Raw genomic sequence first — 22640 nt, forward strand, 5'->3', positions numbered from 1 at the left:
GTGAACAGTGGTGAACAGGAGCAGCTGAGTGGGCAATTGGATTTTCCAGCCCTCACTCAGCTTCAGCTTATAGGGTAGCTGGCTCACCTGAGTGTAAGAAGTAGGCTGTGAATATAAAAGGCCGTGAATATACTTCTCTCAAGAAAATTAAAATAAGTCCTTTAACAAGGGAAAATTATTTTTTAAAAGATTTATTTATTTGAAAGACAAGAGTTATAGAGAGAAGGTAGAGACAGAGAGAGAGGTCTTCCATGTGGTGGCTCACTCCCCAGATGGCTGAAATGGCCGGAGCTGTGCCGATCCGGAGCCAGGAGCCTGGAGCCTGGAACTCCATCCAGGTCTTCCATGTGGGTGCAGGGGCCCAAGGACTTGGGCCATCTTTTACTGCTTTCCCAGGCCATAGCAGAGGCTGGATTGGAAGAGGAACAGCCGGGGCCAGAACTGGCGCCCATATGGGGTGCCGGGGCTTCAGGCCAGGGATATGCCACAGCACCAGCCCCTAAAATGTCTTTTAAAAAAAGTCCCGCCAGGCATGCCACAGATGTTAGATTTTGTCCCTTAGACTCAAACAATCCTAGTGAACCTCTGAGATTCCCCAGGGTGCTGGGGCAGAGATGCGTAGCTCCTGCCATTCAGCAGCAAGCTTTTACACACAAGCATGTTTGTTAATGCCCAAGAGCTAAAGTTTCAGGGGGTTGAATGGGAGGCCCAGAGCAGCGACAGGCAGGAGCCCACCAGGCTGGTGAGGACGCTGCGGAAGTGTAGCGGGTGCGCCTAGTGGCAGCCAGAGGCACTAGAGGGCAGCACCTGCCCACCCAATGCTCGGAGTCCTGCCAAGTCGCCACTGACCAGTGCTTTCAAAGGACAGCCCCAGTGCCTCTCAATCCTGCCCTTGCTCTTAGAATCACTGGGAAGCTTGTTAAAAACAGGACTGGCAATGTAACTTGCAGGGCCCAGTATGAAGTGAAAACATAGGCCTTTTGTTCAAAATGTAGGAAAAGAATGATATTAAAGATACTAACAGTCTGGCACCATGACTCAGTAGGCTAATCCTCTGCCAGCAGCGCCGGCACCCCGGGTTCTAGTCCCAGTCGGGGCGCCGGATTCTGTCCTGGTCGCTCCTCTTCCAGTCCAGCTCTCTGCTGTGGCCCGGGAAGGCAGTGGAGGATGGCCCAGGTGCTTGTGCCCTGCACCCGCATGGAGACCAGGAGAAGCACCTGGCTCCTGGCTTCGGATCAGCGCGGTGTGCCGGCCACAGCCCGCCGGCCGCAGCGGCCATTGAGGGGTGAACCAATGGAAAAAAGGAAGACCTTTCTCTCTGTCTCTCACTGTCCACTCTGCCTGTGAAAAAAAAAAAAAAAAAAAAAAAAGTTAAAAAAAAAAGAGATCTTCCACCGCTGGTCCACTCCCTAGATGGCTGCAATGGCTGGGGCTGTGCCAGGCCAAAGCTAGCAGCCGGGAGCTTCTTCTGGGTCTCCTACATGGGTGCAGGATCCCAAGGACTTGGGTCATCTTCTGCTGCTTTTTGCAGGCCATTAGCAGGTAGCTGGATCAGAAGTGGAGTAGCTGGGACTCAAACCTGCACCCATATGAGATGCTGGTGTGGCAGGTGGTGGCTTTTACCTGCTACTCCACAACTCAGACCCCTTCAGGGTTTTTAATCTGTAAAATGAAGCTGATAAAAGTGCTACAAATCTCATAGAATACTTGTAAGATGAAATAGGAATTTGTAAGTTAAGAGTTGAGTGCTGTGCCAGGCATAAATTGGTGGCTATAATGGCAGCTTAATGTGAGAAAACACAAACCCAGCAAGCGCCCTCACTGGAGGCCTCTTCTGGCGTCCTGGTGATCTGCCCACTTCATTCTCCATTGTCTTGCTTGGTAGCGCAATTGGAAAATGGGAAGAAATTGAAAGCATAGTGAAGTTGGTAATGTGGAAGTCAAACTGGCAGTATTGGAAGGTGGTATGATTGTACTCATGAAAAAATCCAAGACGATCAGCTAAAAATTACTACCTATCAGTAGTAGAGAAGGAATTCAGTAATTCAATATTCATATTATTATATAGAAATCAAATGCTTTCGTATACACAAATGATAATCTGAAGGTGGACTGCAGCAGAAAATCCTCTTTATTGTAACAACACAAAGAAATAAAACATGGAAATAAAATATGCAAAATATTTTAAAATTATTTTTATTTATTTGAAAGGCAATAGAGAGGGAGAGAGAGAAGGGAAAGATCTTCTATCTACTAGTTCACTCCACGAATGTTCCCAACATCCAGGGCTGGGTCAGGCCAAGCCAGGAGCCAGGCATGCTGTAGCGTCTCTCATGTGGGTAGCAGGAACCCAAGTACTTCAGCCATCATCTGCTTCCTCCTAGGGTGCATATTAGCAGAAAACTGGATCAGAAGTGGAGGCGGGACTTGATCTCAGGCACTCCAATATAGGGTAATCCAAGTGGTAGCTTAATTCATTGTACCACAACACCTGCCCCAAAAGAGAAATAGAGAAAGTAGAGAAAGAGAGAAAGGAGAAAGGTTTTTTTTGTTTGTTTGTTTGTTTGTTTTTTTTTTGCGGTTCACTCCTCAAATGGCTGCAATGCCTGGGGCTGGGCCAGGCTGAAGCCAGGAGCTTGGAATTCATTCCTGGTTTCCCATGTGAATGATGTAAGGTCGCCACAAAACACACCAAACACTGGAGTAAGGGGAACAGGTTTATCGGTGGGAGAAACCCGACAGACCGGAGGGAAGGGACGAAGAGGGAAAAAAAGAGGAGAGCATAAGAGAGAGATATCTGTTCGGGAACAGGTTCTATTAAACCTTTGCCGGGGGGTGGGCAGGGAAGTAGGAGCAGCAAATCCCATTAGGATGGGGGTGGAGCTGACACCTGTGGTTGGGCCATGTGGTCACTTGGCTTCCAGCAATGGCGGTGGGGGCTAGAGTCCAGGATGGTGTCCCTGGCGTAGACCGCGCCACAGATAAGACTGTGTCATTTTACCAACAAGTGGCAGGGGCCCAAGTACTCAGGCCATCTTCTGCTGCTTTTCAGGTGTGTTAGCAGAGAGCTAGATTGGAAGTAAAACAGCTGGGACTCCAACTGGCACGCCCATATGGGATGCTGGCATTGCAAATGGCACTTTACCTGCTATACCGTAATGCCAGGCCCTGCAAAATCTTTTTCAGAAAAATGTTAAAAATACTTTCAAAGACATCAATGCAAGTTAAAAAGTATTTTAAATTATTATTTATTTGTAAGGCAAAGAAAGAGATAGAAGGGGGGGAGAGAGAGAGAGAGCGAGAGAGAATGAATTGGAGTTGGAAGCAGAGCTGGAACTTGAACCCAGGCACTCAGAAATGGGATGTGACTGCCTCAATGGCATCTTAACCACTGTGCCAAACGCCTGTCCCCATTAATGCAACCTGAAACAAACAGACACGTGTACTGTGTTCTAAGGGGTAGTAAGACTCAACCATTCCTCCTAAGTTAATTTATAATGTGACCTTCAGAAAAATATCAATAGATTTTTTTGGACAAGGGACAATTAGACAAGATGATTCTAAATTTATGGTGTAAAGTAAGCAAAAATGGTTAGAAAAACTTTCCAAAGGAAGAAATGAGATCAGTGCATTGAGATAAGAAACAAACAAACAGCTAGATAGTATAGACTTACTAATTAAAAACAGGCTGGTACTTGTACAGGAATAGACTGGCAAACATAAGGAACAAAACAAGTTAGTGCCTGATAGAGGTGGCATCTCAAATCAGTGAGCAGGCATGTGTATTTTAGTACAACTGGGTAGTCCCCTTGAAGAAGTTAGGTAGATTCAGGCTTAGTACAATACACTTGGATAGATTTAAAATCAATAGAGGATTTAAGTTTTAAAAAAATTGTATAGGGTGCTCACTTCGGCAGCACATATACTAAAATTGGAACGATACAGAGAAGATTAGCATGGCCCCTGTGCAAGGATGACACGCAAATTCGTGAAGCGTTCCATATTAAAAAAAAAAAAAATTGTATAGGGGGGGCCAGTGCTGTGGTGTAGTGGGTTAAAGCTGCAGCCCACAGCACTGGCATCCCACATGGGCACGAGTTCAAGTCCTGGCTACTCTACTTCTGATTCAGTTGCCTGCTAATGGGCCTGGGAAAGCAGTGGAAGATGTGCAAGTACTTGGGCCACGTGGAAGACCCAGAAGTTCCTGGCTGCTGGCTTCAGATTAGCCCAGATCTGACCTTTGCAGCTATTTGGGGAGTGAATCAGCAGATGGAAGGAAGCTCTGTCTGTCTGTCTGTCTCTCTCAATCTCTGTAACTCTGCCTTTCAAATAAATAAACTTTTTAAAAATTCATGTAAAATATACATGGGGATGAGTTTTTAGCGCAGTGGTTAAGATGCTGCTTGGACATCCTTATTCCACATCAGAGTGCCTTGGTTCAAGTCCTGACTCCTCCAATTCCAGCTTCCTGCTAATGTGCACCCTGGGGGCAGTAGGTGATGGCTCAAATAGTTGGGTCCTTGCCACCCATGTGGGCCCTGGGTTGAGCTCTGGACCCGCGGCTTCAGCCTGGCTCAGCCTGGATTTTTCAGGAATTTGGGGAATGAGGAAGCAAATGGAAGATCTCTCTGTGTCTGTTTCTGTGTTTCTCCGTCTGTCTGTGTATATCTACCTTTCAAAAGAAAAAGTGCATAGATGAAAATACTTGAAAAATACATGGAACAATTCCTTTAAAAAAAAAGGTTTATTTATTTATTTGAAAGGCAGAGGCAGAGAGAGAGAGAGAGAGAGAGTGAGTCTTCCATCTGCTGGTTCACTCCCCAGATGGCCGCAACGGCCGGAGCTGTGCCATCTGAAGCCAGGAGCCAGAAGCTTCTTCCGGGTCTCCCATGTGGGTGCAGGGGCCCAAAGACTTAGGTCATCTTCCACTGCTTTCCTGGGCCGTAGGAGAGAGCTGGGTTGGAAGTGGAATAGCCAGGACTCAAACCCATGCCCATATGGGATGCCGGCACTACAGGTGGCGGCTTTACCTGCTATGCCGTGGTGCCAGCCCCTGGAACAAGTCTTTTAGCACCTTATCCAGAGGAAAACCTTTCTAATTAAGACTTTGAAAACATAAAATAAAGGATTAAGTAATTATATTATGTAAAATAACTTCTTCATAACTTATACATCATTAACGAAGCCAAAAGACAAATTACAACCTGAAAAATGCAAAGCTTCTTAGACCAACAGCTAATTTCTCTTTTATATTAAGAGTATCTGGAAGGAAGACCTTTCTCTCTCTCTCTCTCTCTCTCTCTCTCTGTAAACTCTACCTGTCAAATAAATTTTAAAAAATTTAAAAAGAGTATCTAATAATAGAATAGTAAATTGGTAAAGGACATAAACAAATAGTCTGTCACTCCCCCATTTGCGGAGGAACGACACTGGACCCTGCGCTGTTCTTTCGTCTGCTCAGCCCTTCTCTGGTTTGCTGCTGGTCCTTCCCGGGTTGGCTGCCGATCCTTCCACCTCCGTGGAGGGGCGGGCCCCCCTGCCACTTTCCCACTTCCGCGGGGGAGCGGCACACCGCCGGCCGGCTCTCTCGGCTCTCTCGGGGGCTGCTCAGATGTTATCCGGATGTTCCCTTTAGATGTTCCCGGTGCATGTTGTCTCTCTCCTCCTTTATAGTCCTCTTCCACCGATCCCAACTCTGCTACCCACACGCCGAGTACGCTGCTCTCCTGCAATCAGGAGCAGGATCAGCTCCTGCAGGTTATTGGTCGAACTGGAGGCAGCTGTGTAGAAGCTGTTTACTCCTCTCCCAGCGCCATATTGTGGGAGAGCAGATGCATAGAATAAGTCTTAATTCGAGTAACTTAGTCTAGTCCGAGTTGCTCCCCACAATAGTCCATAGAAAAGGAAATACCAATGACATTAAATACATGAAAAGATGATCAAAAATACTCATAGGATAAATGCAAATTAAAATCACACCACTTCTCACACAGCCGATTGACAAAATTCCAAAGTTTGATAGCACGTTCTTTTGGCAAGGCGAGGAGACACTGGCAATCTCATTGTCAGCTGGTGGGAGTGCAAAATGGGACAATCCCTGTGGAGAATAATTTTAGAAACATTTATTATAAATTGCAAATGCATTTTCCTTTTGACCCAAAAATTCCAACTCTGGGAATTATTCTCACATTTAAGTCTGTTTTAGCAATAGTTTTTCAGAGGACCCAAGCTAACATATACCCTTTGTATGAGAAAGGTAGAAAAAAATACATACTCATATTTACATAAAAACACTGGAGGTGGGTGAATATTTGTCCCAGTGGTTAAGAGGCTGGTTAGTAAGCCTATATCCCACATCAGCGTGTCTGGGTTAGATCCCCAGCTCCAGTTCCCAATTCCAGTTTCCTGCTAATGTGGACCTTGGGAGGCAGCAGTAATGATCAAGTAGTTTGATTCCTGCCACAGATATGGGAGACCTGGATTGAGTTCTTGGCTCCTGGTTTTGGCCCACTGGCTGTTGCAGGTACTTGGAGAATGAACCAGTGGATGGGAACTCTCTGTCTCTTGCTGTGTGTCTGCCTCTCCAATAAATAGATTTAAAAATTAAAAAAATACTGGAGATATATAGAAGAAAAGAAGTTAGGGAAAGCACTAGAAGTGAGGTGGTGGTAATTGGTTGGGTTGAGAAACCTATAACCCCGTTTCTAATGAATGAGGAAAACATCGGACAAATTCCAACAGAGGGCAGCCTACAAAAATACCTGACGAATACTCCTCCAAACTGTCAAAGTCATTTAGGACAAGGAAAGTTTGAGAAACTGTCATAGCTTAGAGGAACCTAAGGAGATATGACAACTAAAATAATGTGGTGTCCTGAATAAGATCCAGGAACAGAAAAGAGATTTAGGTAAAAACCAAGGACATCTGAATAAAATGTGGAACTAATAAATAATTAAGGATTAATATTAAAAATTTATGTATTAGCACATTAATTGTAACAAATGTACCGCATTAAAATAAGAAGTTATCAATAGGTGACTGTGCAAAAAATTAAGTTGGATGTTTATTTTATACAAAAATTCATTTAAAATTGATCAAAGACCTAAAGAAGACTCTCAGAAGAAAACATTTGTAAAAAAAAGTTATGACATTAGATTTGGCAGTGATTTCTTGGATATTACACCAAAAGCACAGACAGTGAAAGAAAAACAACCTGGATTTCATAAAAATTTAAAAACTTCATGTATTAAAAGACACAATCAACAGAGTGAAAAGGCAGCCCTCACAATGGGAGAAAATACTTGCAAATTCTATATCCGAGGAGGGATTAATATCCAAATATATAGAGAATTCCTGTAACACAACCAAACAACCCAATTCAAATATGCTAAAAGGAACTTGAAGGCTATTTGTATACCTTCTTTGGAATATAAAATACATGAAAAGATGTTTGACATCATTAATCATCAGGCAAATGGAATCAAGATGACAATGAGACAATTCACCACACCCACTAGGATGGCTATTATAAAATTTTTAAAAAACAAAATAATTGTTTCCAGTTTGGGTTGATGATAAAGTTCTAGATACGGATGCTGGTGGTACAACGATGTGAATGCACTTAATGCCACTGAGCTATGCACATTTCACTGAATTTAACCATGATTAAAATGGTAAATTCTATGCTTTGTGTATTTTATTACAGCTTTATATATATACATATATATATATATATATATGGCGCCAGGTGTAAGGATTTGATTCCTGTCCCCAGCTCCTGATTCCAGCTTCCTGCCAATACAGGCCCTGGGAGGTAGCAGGTAATGATTCAAGTGGCCGAGTCCTGCCCAGTCCTATTTATTGTGGTCATTTGGAGAGTGAACTAACAGATGGGATGTGTGTGTGTGTGTGTGTGTGTGTGTGTGTGTCTTTGCCTTTCTGCCTCTGTCTCCCAAATTAAAAAAAAAATGGCATCTAGATTATAAAGATTCGCAGATGACATGACCTTATACATAAAAATACTAAGAAATCTACTAAAAATATTAGAATAAACAAGTTTAGCAAGGCTGCAAGATATGATAAATATGCTAAAATCAATTTTATTTCTATACATTTGCAATGGATAATCCAAAATGGAATTTTTAAAATATTTATTTATTTGAAAGAGTTACACAGAGAGAGAAGGAGAGGTAGAGAGAGAGAGAGAGAGAGATCTTCCATCCATTGGTTCACTCCCCAATTGGCCACAACGGCCAGAGCTGAGCCAGTCTGAAGCCAGGAGCCAGGAACTTCCTCTGGGTCTTCCCACGAGGGTGCAGGGTCCCAAGGACTTGGGCCATCTTCTACTGCTTTCCCAGGCCATAGCAGAGAGCTGGATTGGAAGTGCAGCAGCCAGGTCTCGAACCAGCGCCCATATGAGATGCCGGCACTGCAGGCGGCAGCTTTACCTGCTATGCCACAGTGCAGGCCCCAAAATGAATATATATTTTTTAAAAATTTCATTTATGTAGTATTAAAAAAGATAAAATACTTAGAAGTAAATTTTTGCAAAAGAAGTACAAAGTTTATTCTCTGAAAATTACAAATCATTATTGAAAGAAATTGAAGAAGACCTAATGAAAGATTTTTAAAAAGCTGATGGGGGAATCAGAAGACTTCATATTGTTAAGATGTCAGTGTTTTCCAAATTGATCAGCAGATTCAATGCAATCAATCCCCATCACAGTCCCTGCTGACTTCTTTTTTTATTATTTATTTTTTTTAATTTAATAAATGTGAATTTACAAAGTGCAACTTTTGTATTGTTGTGGCTCCCCCTCCCCCAACCTCCCTCCCTCCCGCGGCCCTCCCCTCTCCCACTCCCTCTCCCATCCCGCCCTTCATCGAGTTTCATTTTCTTTTTTTTCATTTTTTTTATTTTTATTTTTTTTGACAGGCAGAGTGGACAGTGAGAGAAAGAGACAGAGAGAAAGGTCTTCCTTTGCCGTTGGTTCACCCTCCAATGGCTGCCGCGGCCAGCGCGCTGTGGCCAGCGCACCGCGCTGATCCGATGGCAGGAGCCAGGTGCTTCTCCTGGTCTCCCATGGGGTGCAGGGCCCAAGCACTTGGGCCATCCTCCACTGCCTTCCTGGGCCACAGCAGAGAGCTGGCCTGGAAGAGGGGCAACCGGGACAGAATCCGGCGCCCTGACCGGGACTAGAACCTGGTGTGCCGGCGCCGCAAGGCGGAGGATTAGCCTAGTGAGCCGCAGCTCCGGCCTGAGTTTCATTTTCAATTACCTTCATATGCAGAAGATCAACTTAGTATACACTAAGCAAGGATTTTAACAGGCTGCACTCACACAACTGCACAAGGTATAGGGCATTGTTCGACTAGTAGTGTTGTTTTTAAGTTTCATAGTAAAACACATTAAGGACAGAGATCCTACGTGGGGAGCCTGTACTCAGTGACTCCCGTTGTTGATTTAACAATTGGCACTCTTATTTATGACATCAGCAATCACCCAAGACTCTTGCTATGAGCTGTCTTGGCTATGGAAGCCCCTTGAGTTCACCAACTCTGAACTTGTTTAGTCAACGCCATATCACAGTGGGGGTTCCTTCCTCCCTTCAGAGAAAGGCGCCTCCCTCCTTGATGGCCTGTTCCTTCTGCTGGGGTCTTGTTCACCAGGATCTTTCATTTAGATTGTTTTTTGCCACCATGTTATGGCTTCCCATCCCTGCTGACTTTTTTATAGAAATGTACATACTGTTTCTAAAACTCATATGGAACTACAAGAAATTCTAGATATTTACCTAGGTAGCTACAACGATCTTGCAAAAGTATAAAGTAGGACTCACACTTCCTAATTTCAGACGTTACCACAAAGCAACAGTAATTAGGTCAGTATGGTGCTGGTACGAATATTGATCCCTGTGTAACAGGAAATTGGAATTCCAGGGCAGAGTTGAATTCTATCACTTTAAAAATGTCATTGCTCTCCAATCTTGGGTGTCTTTATGGCACATTTCACTCCTACTGAGCTTGAGTTTTCCAAAACTGAGAGAGTTAAATTATGGTTGGTCATAGTTTCAGGATTATGTTGTCCCAGTTTAACAGCCCAGGGGAAAAACAAAAGTGCCTCTCCCTCTCTCTCTCTCTCCCTCTCTCTCTGTCACACACACACACACACACACAGCATTTGAATAAAAAACCTGAGTGATTTCTTCTGGCAGTTATGTGAATAATGTATGTTCTCTCTCTCTCTTTTTTTTTTTTTTATATAATGTATGTTCTAAGCTTAGGATAATTTTATCAAGAGAGTGCATATAAATGCTTTATATTCTTGTCTTAGATTATGTAGAATGTGCTTCCACAGTCCAAAAAGCCGTATCTTGCTTTAGTGCTTAAGAGTCTATTGTAAGGAGCTGGTCCTTAGGGGACAAGGGAGGATGTAAAACATGCCTTTTCCTGTTGGGAGTGACATCCTGGCCACCGCTCCCATCCTAAAGTATTGTCTTTGAGGAAGGTTCTTAAAATGCTGGGCAGTCTGATGAGGTTGTAAGGCCTGCTCCACGCGCCCAGTAGAAGAGCAGATCCAGTCATGCTCTATGTTGCCAAGTCGCTGAATTTCCAAGGAAACAGATCCCTCCTTCCCAAGTCTTCACCCCATTATCACACTCTCTGCCGCACTCCTTTGCTTTTCTCTCACCTCACCATGGCCTTTTAACAGAATCAGAAAATTGAGTTCAAGCAGTAAACTGCTGCTTTTTTTCTTTCCTTTTAGAATTCAGCAAATTATGGGCTTCTGCACTAAAGAAATTAGACTTTGATCCAGTACTTCCAGCTACACCAGAAAGTATTCATGTGGAATATAATAAATGTCCCAAAATGTCTGCTCTTTGCTCCAATTTTCTTTAGGGTATTTTTTGACAAGAAATCATTAAAAGACATCCACGTAGATGCCTGAATTGATGCTAATTCTGGTCACCTCCTGGAATGTAGTTCTTTTTTTTTTTTTTTTTTAAAGAAGCTTGCCTGCCTTCCTGACTTCCTGCCTTTCTTTTCCTTTTTCTTTTTTGAAAAGCAGAAAGAGATTTTTCCATCAGCTGGTTCACTCTTCAAATACCTGTAGTAACCATGCCAAAGCTAGAAACCTGGGTCTCCATCCAGGTTTCCCACATGGGTGTAGAGACCCAAGTGCTTGAGCCTTGACCAGCTGTCTTCCAGAATGTGTGATCAGAAGTGAAGGCCAGACTCAAGGCGAGGCACTTCATCCCATAGAGGATGTGGGCCTCTTAGCCTCTGCGCCAGTTGCCTGCCCCTGGAATGAAGTTCTTGACTGGCAAGCTGAGCATACTCCAAATTCTGCAGGGGCCTCTTTTGTCCCTGGAGATGCATCTGTGTTCTCTATAGGGTTTACATTTGAATAACAGAAAATGTTTTTAGATAGGCCACTGCTAGGGCGTGGGACGCACAGTGAGAGAGTGGACAAGTGGATGGGAGAGCAAGGATTTGTTTGCATTGAATCAGAGTCTCTGGAATTCTGACAGTAGAAAGGCCACTGAGAAGGAGCATTTCTAGAGTAGTCAGTAAAAGTCAAAGTTAGCCAAACTCAGGATAAGCTTTGAAGTTTTCTAGTGGGCAGCCATAGCAGAGAGGACAGTTGGAGGGTCAGCCTTCTTAGCAGTTGAGATGAAAAAAAAAAAAGTCTGTCCATATAAGGGAGTTTCTTGATTCCCCAAGAAGCTTTTGCAGATTTTAAGTTGGATTTACCAAATCATATGACCTCAGAAAACACCAGACATATCTAACCCAGAAATAAGTTTCATTTTGGGAGGGCTTGAACATCTATAAATATCATTTTGTTTTTCTCCAGTTAGATTGGGATGCAGAAAGAATTTTGTAGCATTTTTTTCACATGAAAAATCACTGCAGAGTACTTCTGGAAACATAATGAGTGCAGGTTCAGATCAGAATGGAATTCCCTTGCTATGAAGCAAATGTGTAAAAGATTCTTGGCCAGAGAACACAATCTGAGGAGACGTTGATGATTGGAATGACCTGGATCATGGGTCCAGTGCTGGCACACACACTGTGGCCAGCCAGAAGGATGGAGCTCTATGACTGTCTAGGCCTAATCTCATGCCCACCCCATGACCAGGAAGTGGGGTACTATAATTTATAGCCCAATGAGAACCATATTGGGGGGAGGGAGGCTCTCCCAGAGAGAGCTACTGTTAGTAGAAGAGTGGAATGACAGACAGACTCCAAAAACAGATGCCCATTCTAGTTTCTGAATGGACCATCTTCATTCTTAGGCTTCTGAAATCTTAGATTTCATCATTTCATTTTTCTGTCTCAGCTATTAGAGAATATTAATTAATAAATTCCAATGAGTTTTTTCCTTCTTAATGTTTATCATCTTCTTCCTGTCCATTACAAATGCCATCACTTTAGCTAGATCTTCATTACCTCTTATTTGCTTGTGTGGAACTCAAGATCGGCTTCTTTGTCTTGTCTCTGTAAAATTAGTCCTTCTGAGTTCTTTAACTAAATGAAACTTTTTCAATCACCAATTTCATCACATAACAAAGGTAATGTCACTTTTATGTACTTTTTAATATTTTGCCATACTTTCACATATTATCAAAGGGTGATTCCCCATGTAAGAGTGTACTACTTGGTAAGTAACACAGAGGCTCCTATTGTATCAATTTATGATTTTCCCCATAGCTCTATAAAAGGGTAATTTCATGTTTCTGTGTAAAAGGTGGAAAATGAAATCTTGCCCAGTGAATAGTGTTGACCACTTAGGGAGAATCACCTGGGGGAAATAACTTTCTTCTAGACCAGAAATTGGAACTCTGAGTGAATAACAAAAAGGGGATGTCTCAATAGGTCTGGAACCATGAAGGTATCAGGAGGGTATGCAGAAGGTGGTTTATAAGTAGTAAGAGAATGAGATAATTTCCTTATACTGAGACAGGCTAGGGATCAGTTATAATAATTATGACAGCAAATACATGTTTTAAGTTCTTATATGTGCTGGTTGTTGCTAAGCATTTCATTTAATCCTCAAAGTAACCCAAGGAGGAAGGAATTAATTTATCCATTACAGATGCTGAAATTATGGTTCAGAAAGATCAAGATCCTTACCCAAGGTTATAGGAGTACAGGTAGTTAAACGGCAGAGTTAAGGTTTAAATGCAGGATCATCTGGTTACCAATGCCTAGGTGCTCAGGCTATTCTTGACTATTTTTTTCCCTTTCTGCAGGTCTTTTTTGTTTGTTTCTTCAGATTCTATCTGTTTGCTCCTTAGTCTCTTAGTCTTTATCCCAATACACCTGCTGCTACTTATTTTTCAGAGTCCTCTAAGTACCTGTGGAAGGGACTGGGTGGGACGTACTTCACCTATCTGACCCAGAACTGAAACCTTTCTCGGACAGGCTTTCAGATAATCCATCTCATTTCCACTTCACAAAGGCACAAGGAGTTTTTAGCTATACTTTTGACACAATGTGAAAGAAGAGCATATCCCTGGGTTCTTAAGCCAAAGGAGTTCCAAAGGAATAGGAGAGTAGCAGGGAAGAGTGTGAGGGCTGCTTGAGCAAGCTTCCCCTCCTGCCTGGAAAGTCATCTTCCAGGGTGAATTTCTGACAGTTTTGAGGTTTGTTTCATAACAGAGAGAATGTACTAGTCTACCCTTTATCTTCTTAGAATTATAATGGAAATTGCGTATGATTTTAGAGAATACAATTATTTTAAGGCTTTAATAAAAATATTTTATGATTTTTAAAGGATGTCATACCTTTCTTAATCACATAAAATGCAGATTCTCTTGGAATAGCACCGGAATGAGAAGCCAAGACTGCTTGGAATTTGTGGTCCAGTCCCTGTTCTACAGGCACCTTCCCTGGCCACAGTTTTCTTCTCTCGGGGAAGCTGCTGCCCGTTGACATTCTGCTGCTCCTGTGGACACAGAGCACTTGCTAGAGTCTCCGTAGCATAGCTGAGATAGATTAGAATATCTGGATGAGACATTAGTAAGTATTTTGAGATAACAGTGGGAAGTAAATACAGAGTAAAATTCATATAAAAAATACGGCATCCAAGTTGGAGATTGTTTCTTTTTTTTTTTTTTTTTTTTTGACAGGCAGAGTGGACAGTGAGAGAGAGAGACAGAGAGAGAAAGGTCTTCCTTTGCCGCTGGTTCACCCTCCAATGGCCGCCGCTGCAGCCGGCGCACCGCGCTGATCCTGGCAGGAGCCAGGAGCCAGGTGCTTTTTCCTGGTCTCCCATGGGGTGCAGGGCCCAAGCACCTGGGCCATCCTCCACTGCACTCCCTGGCCATAGCAGAGAGCTGGCCTGGAAGAGGGGCAACCGGGACAGAATCCGGCGCCCCAACCGGGACTAGAACCCGGTTTGCCGGCGCCGCAAGGTGGAGGATTAGCCTATTGAGCCACGGCGCCGGCTGGAGATTGTTTCTTAAGATCTTGCAGGATTCTCATCCCTGGGTAACCCTCCACTGGTTCTTCCTGGTACTCAGTCTACCTCCCTTGAGTGGAAACCATTTGAGCACAGCCACACTACACTGTTCATCAAATAAGGCCAGGTAGTTTGCTTTCTTGTTTCTGCTTTGGTTTTCCATTTTAGGGACCACTATATTCCCTACACGTTTCACCAGGGAATCACCTCATCCTACTGCCGAGACTCTACCTGTCTACCAACAGTGAGGTGCCACTGATGTGTCCATATCTTTATCTAACTGCAAAGACTCTCACCATCTAATCTCTACTGGATCATTCCGATATTCCCTCAGCACACAAACATGCTGTAAAACACCCTCCTAAATAAACAACACAAAACAAAAATACTTTTATTCTGTCATGCCTCTCAGTTTATGGGTCTTTTCTCAGTTATGCTATCTCTTTAGAGAAAAACTCTTTGTCTATCCAGCTGTCTTTATTGCCTCTCCTCCCATTTGCTAGAGAACCTAAACACTTCACCTCCAACCATTTGGCTGACAATGCTCTTGGATAGGCCCCCAGATGGTCTTCAGGTTATAAATCCAACTTCCAATTCAGTCTCCATCTTACATGTTGAGCCACATTAACACAGATGCCTACTCCCTTTTATCTTTTTTTAAAAGGTTTATTTATTTATTTTGAAGTCAGAGTTAAACGGAGAGAGGAGAGGCAGAGGGAGAGGGAGAGGGGGAGGGAGAAGGGGAGGGGAGGGGGAGGGAGAGGGAGAGGGAAGGAGAGGGAAAGAGAGGGAGAGGGAAGGAGAGGGTAAGAGAGGGAGAGGGAAGGAAAGGGAGGGGAGGGGAGAGGGAGGGGGAGGGAGAGGGAGAGGGAGGGGGAGGGAGAGGGAGAGGGAGGGGGAGGGAGAGGGAGAGAGGTCTTCCATCTGCTGGTTCACTCCCCAATTGGCCACAATGGCTGGAGCTGTGCTGATCCGATGTGGGGAGCAGGGTCCGTCTCCCGAAACATGGCGGGGTGCCTGGGAGACAAATAAGTACTGAGACTGTGGACTGAAACTAACTCTATGCGTCTGATCTCCCCCATATGGCGCTGAGAGGGAGTAAACAAATCTTACACAGCTGTTTGGTCAATTAGCTGATTCCTGATCCAACCTCTGATTGGAGGAAAGCCGCGTGCTCAGCAGGTGGGCAGCGGAGCATGGATTGGTGGGAGAGGACTATAAAAGGGGGAAAGAGACAACATGCGGGGCCCCCTGAGAGAGTTGGTTGGAGAGCTCGCTGGTGCCGTTCCTCCGCGAAAGCAGGGGAGCGGCAGCAAATCCGGGAAGGACTGGGGAAAGAAAACAGCGTCCGGTCCGGTGCCGCTCCTCCGTGAGTGGAGGAGTGACAATCCGAAACCAGGAACCAGGAGCTTCTTCCGGGTCTTCCACGCGGGTGCAGGGGCCCAAGGTGCTTGGGCCATCTTCTACTGCTTTCCCAGGCCATAGCAGAGAGCTGGATCGGAAGTGGAGTTGCCGGGTCTCAAACCGGCGCCCATATGGGATGCCAGCGCTTCAGGCCAAGGCGTTAACATGCTGTGCCACAGCGCCGGCCCCCCCACTCCCTTTTATCTTAAAATTATTCTTAACAAGGCTCTGAGACACCATATTTTCCTAGTTTTCTTTCTTTACCATTAACTGTCCCTGTCATCTTTCTAGTCTCCAAATAAGGCAGTTCCCCAGGGTTTAGGCCTCAGTCCTCTTCTTAATCTGTGTTCACACCCTACGTGATCTCATCTACCATCCATATACTGAGGACTCAAATTTATTTTTTCAGAACCAACCCCTCCTTTGAGTTCAACACAGATATTTGCAACGATACCTAATCAGTATTTGTACTTGGATGTCAACCAGATATCTCAATTTTAATACTCTAGAACTAAATGCTTCTACTATTCTTCACAGTTCCCATCTCAGTAAGCAGTATCTCCTTTCTCCCAGTTGTTCAGCCCGAAATCTTTGATGCTATGGCGGATGTCTCTTTTCTCTTGTACACCACTTCTACTCCATCAGCAAGTTCTATCAGCTTGTCACTCCTTGGAAACACCTCTGCAAGCACTGGAGTCCAAGCCATCTGCAGTTGTTCACATGAAGTTCTGTCCTCCCTTCGCTCTTGATCCCAGAGTCAGTGATCAAAGGGTCTTCTGAACCAGAGGAGCCCTTTTAAAACACAAATATGATCATGTTATAACCTCACTCAATCATCCAGTGGTTTTACATCCCATTTAAAGTGCAAAGTCAATTCAAAGTTCAACCTTGGCCTAAAGGTCCTTATATTACTGACCCCTGATACAATTCCAAAATCTGCTCCTACAACTTTCTCTTTTCTTCAAGACACGCCCCAATTCAAACCGGACTTGCCGTTCTTGCTCCTGTCTTGAGGCTTCTGCAATTGCTGCAGCTGCTGCTCTTCTTTTGCCAGAGATACTGGCATTGCTCTCTCCCTCACTTCACTCAGGTCTCTGTTCAAATATCACCTCCTCAAAAAGAGCTTCCTGGGGCTGGCGCTGTGGCATAGCTGGTATCCTGCTGTACTGGCATCCCATGTGGGCACCAGTTCAAGTCCTGGCTGCTCCTCTTCCTATCCAGCTCCCTGCTGATGCACCTGGGAAAGCAGTGGAGGATGGTCCAAGTGCTTGAGCCCCTGCACCCATGTGGGAGATCCAGAAGAAGCTCCTGGTTCCTGGCCTCGGATGGCCCAGCCATGAACCACTGCGGCCATTTTGGGAGTGAACCAGTGGATGGAGGATCTCTCTCTCTCCCTCTCTCTCTCTGCAGCTCTACCTTTCAAAATAAATAAATAAATTTTTTTAAAAAAAGACCTTCCCTGACTACTTGACCTAAAACAGTCATCTCTTTGTTCTTTCTTTTCTTACCCCATCTTATAATATTTTCAGAGTCTGACATATAATATAGTTTTACCTGTGTATTATGTGTCCACTCTCCACCATCTAAAATATAAGGTCTGTGAGAGCAGGGATTTTGATTTGTTCATTGCTGTGTCCCTTACACCTAGGCCAACACCACACAGGAAGCAGACAATTAATATATGTTGAATTTATCATCATGTTGGCTACATGTATTCAGCTCTTATTGTGTGTATTTCATTGGTAAATACTTTATATAAATGTTTCATTCAATTTTGTTTATTTCACAGATCAGAAACCTAAAATATGATAAAAGTCACTGTTTTCCTATGGTCTTTCCCTTGTCACACAATCCTGTAAGGTCCTCTAGTGTGAAAATCAATCTCCTGGGGCTGACTCACTCCTATTTCAGGATTCTGTACCTTCAAAGCCAAAACCCAGCCATGCTGGTTCCTGTGGCTCCTCCCTCTCCTGCCTGTGCTAAAGGGATGGATCAAGCTGGGCACCTGTGTTTATGTGAACCGTGCTGATTGAAACTGGTGATAAGGGAAGTTTGTGTAGATGTTTTGCTGTTAGTTTTTTTAGGTGTCAGTGAGTACAGTGGCCATGTGTATTTGGTATCTTGCCTTTGCTTTTTATTTATTTATTTATTCATTTTTATCCCAGTTCTCCTATAAAGGAAACAATGATTCATAAAACTGGTACATCACCATAGTTACCTGAGCGTGGCTACAGCTCAGAAGAAGGGAAAGTTCCTTTCTTGTGTAGGGGAGAGCAAGGAGTTCTATTTTCAAAGATCTTTGTATTTCTCCAGGTCCTGTGCCCACCTTAGATTGCAAGTCAGGGATTTGAAAGTCTCGAGGCTCGGGAAGGCCCGCTTGTTTCCTACTAGTGTCAGCATCCAGCCTTTGCTGATTACCAAGGAGCAGAAAGGGGATGGTGTTTCAGCAGCTGGGGAGGCTGAGGGACAGCTTCTTAAGAGGAGAAAGAGGGAAGGTACTTCATTTATTGAAACAGGGTGATTAAACTGTCAAAGTGAATTTTGAGAGACAGCTGCACACAGAATAGAGATAGTGATTAGAAAAACTAATTACAGTTGTAGATGCTTTGCATTTCTACAGCACTCTGTATTTACAAAGAATTCGTAAGCTCTTTAATCACTCATTAACTCTGCCCCACCACGGTCTTGTGATATGGGCACATTACTGACATGTTTGTATTCATCTTCTGGGAATTTTGAGCTGCAGCGGCCACATTCTAGGATGGGGAATACAATATCTTCCTTGCAACTCTTTTACTCATTGTGTGCTTTGAGAGCCAAATAATGAGAACGTGAACCTTATCTTACTCTGTAATTTTACTTTGAAGAATAAATCATGAAGATCCAGTGCTTTGCCAAATTAAAAAAGATGTCATATGTAAGTACTTAATAATGATATTAATGCTGTAGTTTGAATGTGTCTCCAAATTTCATGTGTTAGAAACTTAATTCCCAAATTCACATGTTAATGGTATTTGGAGATGGGATCTTTGGAGAGTGTTGGGGTCATAAGGGCTTTGTCCTTATGCATGATCAATCCTTTCATGGATTAATGGGCTGTCAAGGGAATGACTTTTTTTTATTTTGTAAAAGTGAGCTCTCTCTGGCAATGTTGTTCTTTCTCACCATTTGTAATCTACGCCATGTTAAGATGCAGCAAGAAGCCCTCACCAGATGCCAAGCAGATGTTGCTTGCCTGCTCTTATTTTTTTAAATAATTATTTATTTGAGAGGCAGAGAGAGGTAGAGAGAGAGAGAGAGAGGTCTTCCATCTGCTGGTTCACTCCTCAGATGGCTTCAATGGCTGGAACTGGGCAGATCTGAAGCCAGGAGCCAGGAAGGAGCTTCTTCTGGAACTCCCACGTGGGTGCAGGGACCCAAGCACTTAGGCCATCTTCTGCTTTTCCAGGCCATCAGCAGAGAGCTAGATCAGAAGTGGAGTAGCTGGAACTCAAAGTGGTGCCTATAAGGGATGCTGGCGGGGCAGGTGGAGGCTTAACCTACTACACCAGAGCACTGGCCCCACTACCGTGCTCTTGAACTTCTAGAATTATGAGCGAAATAAACTTCCATTCTTTATAAATTACCAGGCTCAAGTATTTTGTTGTAACAACAGAAAAAGACAAAAACAACTGACTTCATAAACTTCAGTTTCCTCAATTTTTAAGAAATTGTGGTAAAACATACATAACATTTACCACCTTAAACATCCTTAAGTTTGCAGTTCAGCAGCATTAAGTACATTGATATTGTTATACAACCATCAACACCATCCATCTCCATAACTATCTTTGTCTTGTAAAACTGAAACTATTCCCATTTAACAGTAACTTCTCATTCTTCCCTCCTTCTACCCCTCAGCAATCACCATTCCAGTTTCTGTCTCTGTGATTGTGATTATTCTGAGTACCTCATATAAGTGGAATCATATAGTAATATTTGTCTTTTTGTGACCTGCATATTTCACTAATAATGTCCTTAAAGTTTATCTATGTTGTAGTGTAGTGCAGAACTTCCTTCCTTCCTAAGACTGAAGATTTCATCGTATTGTGTTTACTCACTTACCCATCGATGGACACTTGGTTTGCTTCCATGTTTCAGCAGCTGTTGTGGATGATACTGCTATGAACTGGAGTATGCAACTATCTCTTCAAGTCCCTGTTTTCAAATCTCTTGTGTATAGACTCAAACATGAAATTATTAGATTATATGATAATTTTAAAACATGGCCGGTGCTGAGGCTCAATAGGCTAATCCTCTGCCTGTGGCGCTGGCACACTGGATTCTAGTCCCCGTCAGGGCGCCGGATTCTGTCCCGGTTGCTCCTCTTCCAGGCCAGCTCTCTGCTTTGGCTCGGGAGAACAGTGGAGGATGGCCCAAGAGCTTGGGCCCTGCACCCGCATGGAAGACCAGGAGAAGCACCTGGCTCCTGGCTTCGGATCAACACAGCATGCCGGCCATGGCGGCCATTGGAGGGTGAACCAACAGAAAAAGGAAGACCTTTCTCTCTGTCTCTCTGTCTCTCTCTCTCACTGTCCACTCTGCCTGTCAAAAATAAAAAACCACACAATATATTTTTGAATTCATATAGTATTTGAAAGTATGTATTTTATAAATATAGCACTATATCAGAATTTGAAAAATATAAAAAAATCCATAATGTCATTACTAATAATCTTAAATCTTCTTAGCATATGTTTGTACGTAGTTTATTCAGTACACATTTATTGAGCATCAATTTTGTGTGAGGGATCTAATCCATATGAAATTCATTCGTGATTAACTTAAACTACCATCTATGGATATAATTAAGCAAAAGCTAATTATGATAACCTTTTCCCTAGATTTCCATGCAGTGGGATCCTAGAGAAAAACTCCTAACAGAAGCCTGCACATTTGCCCCTTGCAGAACCTCAGAACAAATCATCATACTCAGCTTCCTTTTTCATCCTTTAAGCTCTTACAATGTCCCTGTTGCTCCAGAATTTTAAAAATGGGTCCAATTTCCTGACATTTGGCTATGGCATGGGGTTGCAGACAATTCAGCAGGATGACAGGCATAGGAGAAAGGATCACATAGACATTCTGATCTCCCTTAGCCTAGGATCGGCTTTGAAGTGGTGATATAGGGGCAGGGGTGTCCCGGCCTGGATGTATCCTTCCAAGATTCATAACTTGAAACCCAGTCTGCACTGTGGTAGTAGTGAGAGGTGGGGCCTTTGGGAGATGATGAGGTCATAGGGCTCAGTCCTCATGACTGGGATTATCGCCCTTTACAAAAAGGCCCCAGGGAGCTTGTTTACCCCTTCCTTCATGTGAGCATACAGCAGCGAGTTGCCCCCTATAAAGCAGAGAGTGAGCCCCTGTCAGACACCACGTATGCTGGCACCTTAACCCTGGACTGCTCAGCCTCCAGAGCTGTAACCAGTAAATTTCTGTTGTCTATAATAACCTCACCTAACGTACTTTGTTGTAGCAGCCTGAACAGACCGAGACAGGGGAATATTGGCTGTGCAGGAAAAGAGCAGGGAGTAGACAGGCTAGATTAAACCACTGGTACCTGAAGAACCAGAGAAAACTCTGGAATCAGAGGGAAGCCTCAGGTTCTCACTGTTGCCTTATCACCTTCAAGTGATTTCTGGAGAAATAGTTGCCATTATCCTCACAACATAAGTACTTTCATTTTGGGGTGGGGGGTGGCTTATGGGTTGAGATGGAAGCCAAAGCCCCTTAAAGATAATCTTGAAACAAATTCACCTTGAATTGTACGGGTTGCAGGTTTGGCCTGTTGCCCTCTTTTCCAACTTCTACCAGGCTCTCTCCCCAGACTGAATTCTTGTCAGATATGTCTCCAATTGGGATTTAGTTTTCCAATTTAGTTCTCTCCCTTAAGGTACTGAAACAAATTTGTAATTTTTTTTAAAAAAAACTTGAAGGTTAGCATTAGCATTACAAAATTGAAAAAGATGTCAAAAAGGTTACCTGAGCCAGTTCTTCATGTCCCTGACTCTGTATTTTAGTTTGTTGGGTTCTTTGTCTCACTTACAATGTCAATTCCCTGATGGCAAGATAAAATAACAGTCACACAATTACTATAAATCTTTTCAAATGCTAGAAACAAATGTCCCTGATTTTCATAAAAAATGCATTTGGCCCTTTTTTGCTGCCTTCTAGCCCCTTTCTGGCCTGTTCCGTGATTCTGCTCTGGAGGTGAGCCACGGCCACAAAGCCCTCCAGCTCTCTGTGTTCTGGACTCCAGGCCCACAGTTTCCCAGGTGTGTCTGTGGGGAGCAGCTCGGACTAGACTAAGTTACTGGAATTAAGACTTATTCTATGCATCTGCTCTCCTACAATATGGCGCTGGGAGAGGAGAAAACAGCTTCTACCCAGCTGCCTCCAGTTCAACCAATAAACTGTAGGACTTGCTCCTGATTGGAGAGCAGCGTACTCGGCGTGTGGGCAGCCGAGTTAGGATTGGCGGAGGAGGACTATAAAGGAGGAGAGAGACGGCATGCACCAGGAACATCTAAGGGGAACATCTATCTGAAGGAACACCTGTGCAGCCCCCCAGAGAGCCGGCCGGCGGTGTGCCGCTCCCCTGCGGAAGTGGGGAATGCGGCCAGGGGGAACTGCCCTTCCACGGAGGTGGAAGGGATAGTAGCCAACCCGGGAAGAACCAGCAGCAAACCCGGGGAGGGCCGAGCAGACAGAAAGAACAGCGCAGGGTCCT

General features: G+C 43.9%; 1 long non-coding RNA gene and 1 other non-coding gene across 11 annotated transcripts in view; one reads left to right on the forward strand and one right to left on the reverse strand.

Annotated features, from left to right (window-relative positions):
- Positions 1–2209: 2209 nt before the first annotated feature.
- LOC138844625 (uncharacterized) overlaps positions 2210–22640 on the reverse strand; it is a 39333-nt gene continuing 18902 nt past the window's right edge. For 2 of the 10 annotated variants that reach the window (XR_011380737.1, XR_011380738.1), the window contains exons 3-6: positions 21893–21968; positions 21668–21806; positions 19976–20455; positions 14461–16663 (exon numbers count right to left, since the gene is read on the reverse strand). This is a non-coding gene — a long non-coding RNA (uncharacterized lncRNA). Of the gene's footprint in view, positions 2492–2532; positions 6098–13890; positions 13992–14460; positions 16664–19975; positions 20456–21667; positions 21807–21892; positions 21969–22640 lie in introns of those variants that run through there. The other 8 variants (XR_011380742.1, XR_011380743.1, XR_011380741.1 and 5 more) reach the window with 8 other exon arrangements.
- On the forward strand, positions 3902–4008 carry LOC127484965 (U6 spliceosomal RNA). Its single transcript, XR_007912170.1, has one exon. It is a non-coding gene; the product is annotated as a U6 spliceosomal RNA (small nuclear RNA).

The sequence above is a fragment of the Oryctolagus cuniculus genome, chromosome 1 (genome assembly GCF_964237555.1).
Source record: "Oryctolagus cuniculus chromosome 1, mOryCun1.1, whole genome shotgun sequence".
NCBI classification, from domain to species: domain Eukaryota; kingdom Metazoa; phylum Chordata; class Mammalia; order Lagomorpha; family Leporidae; genus Oryctolagus; species Oryctolagus cuniculus.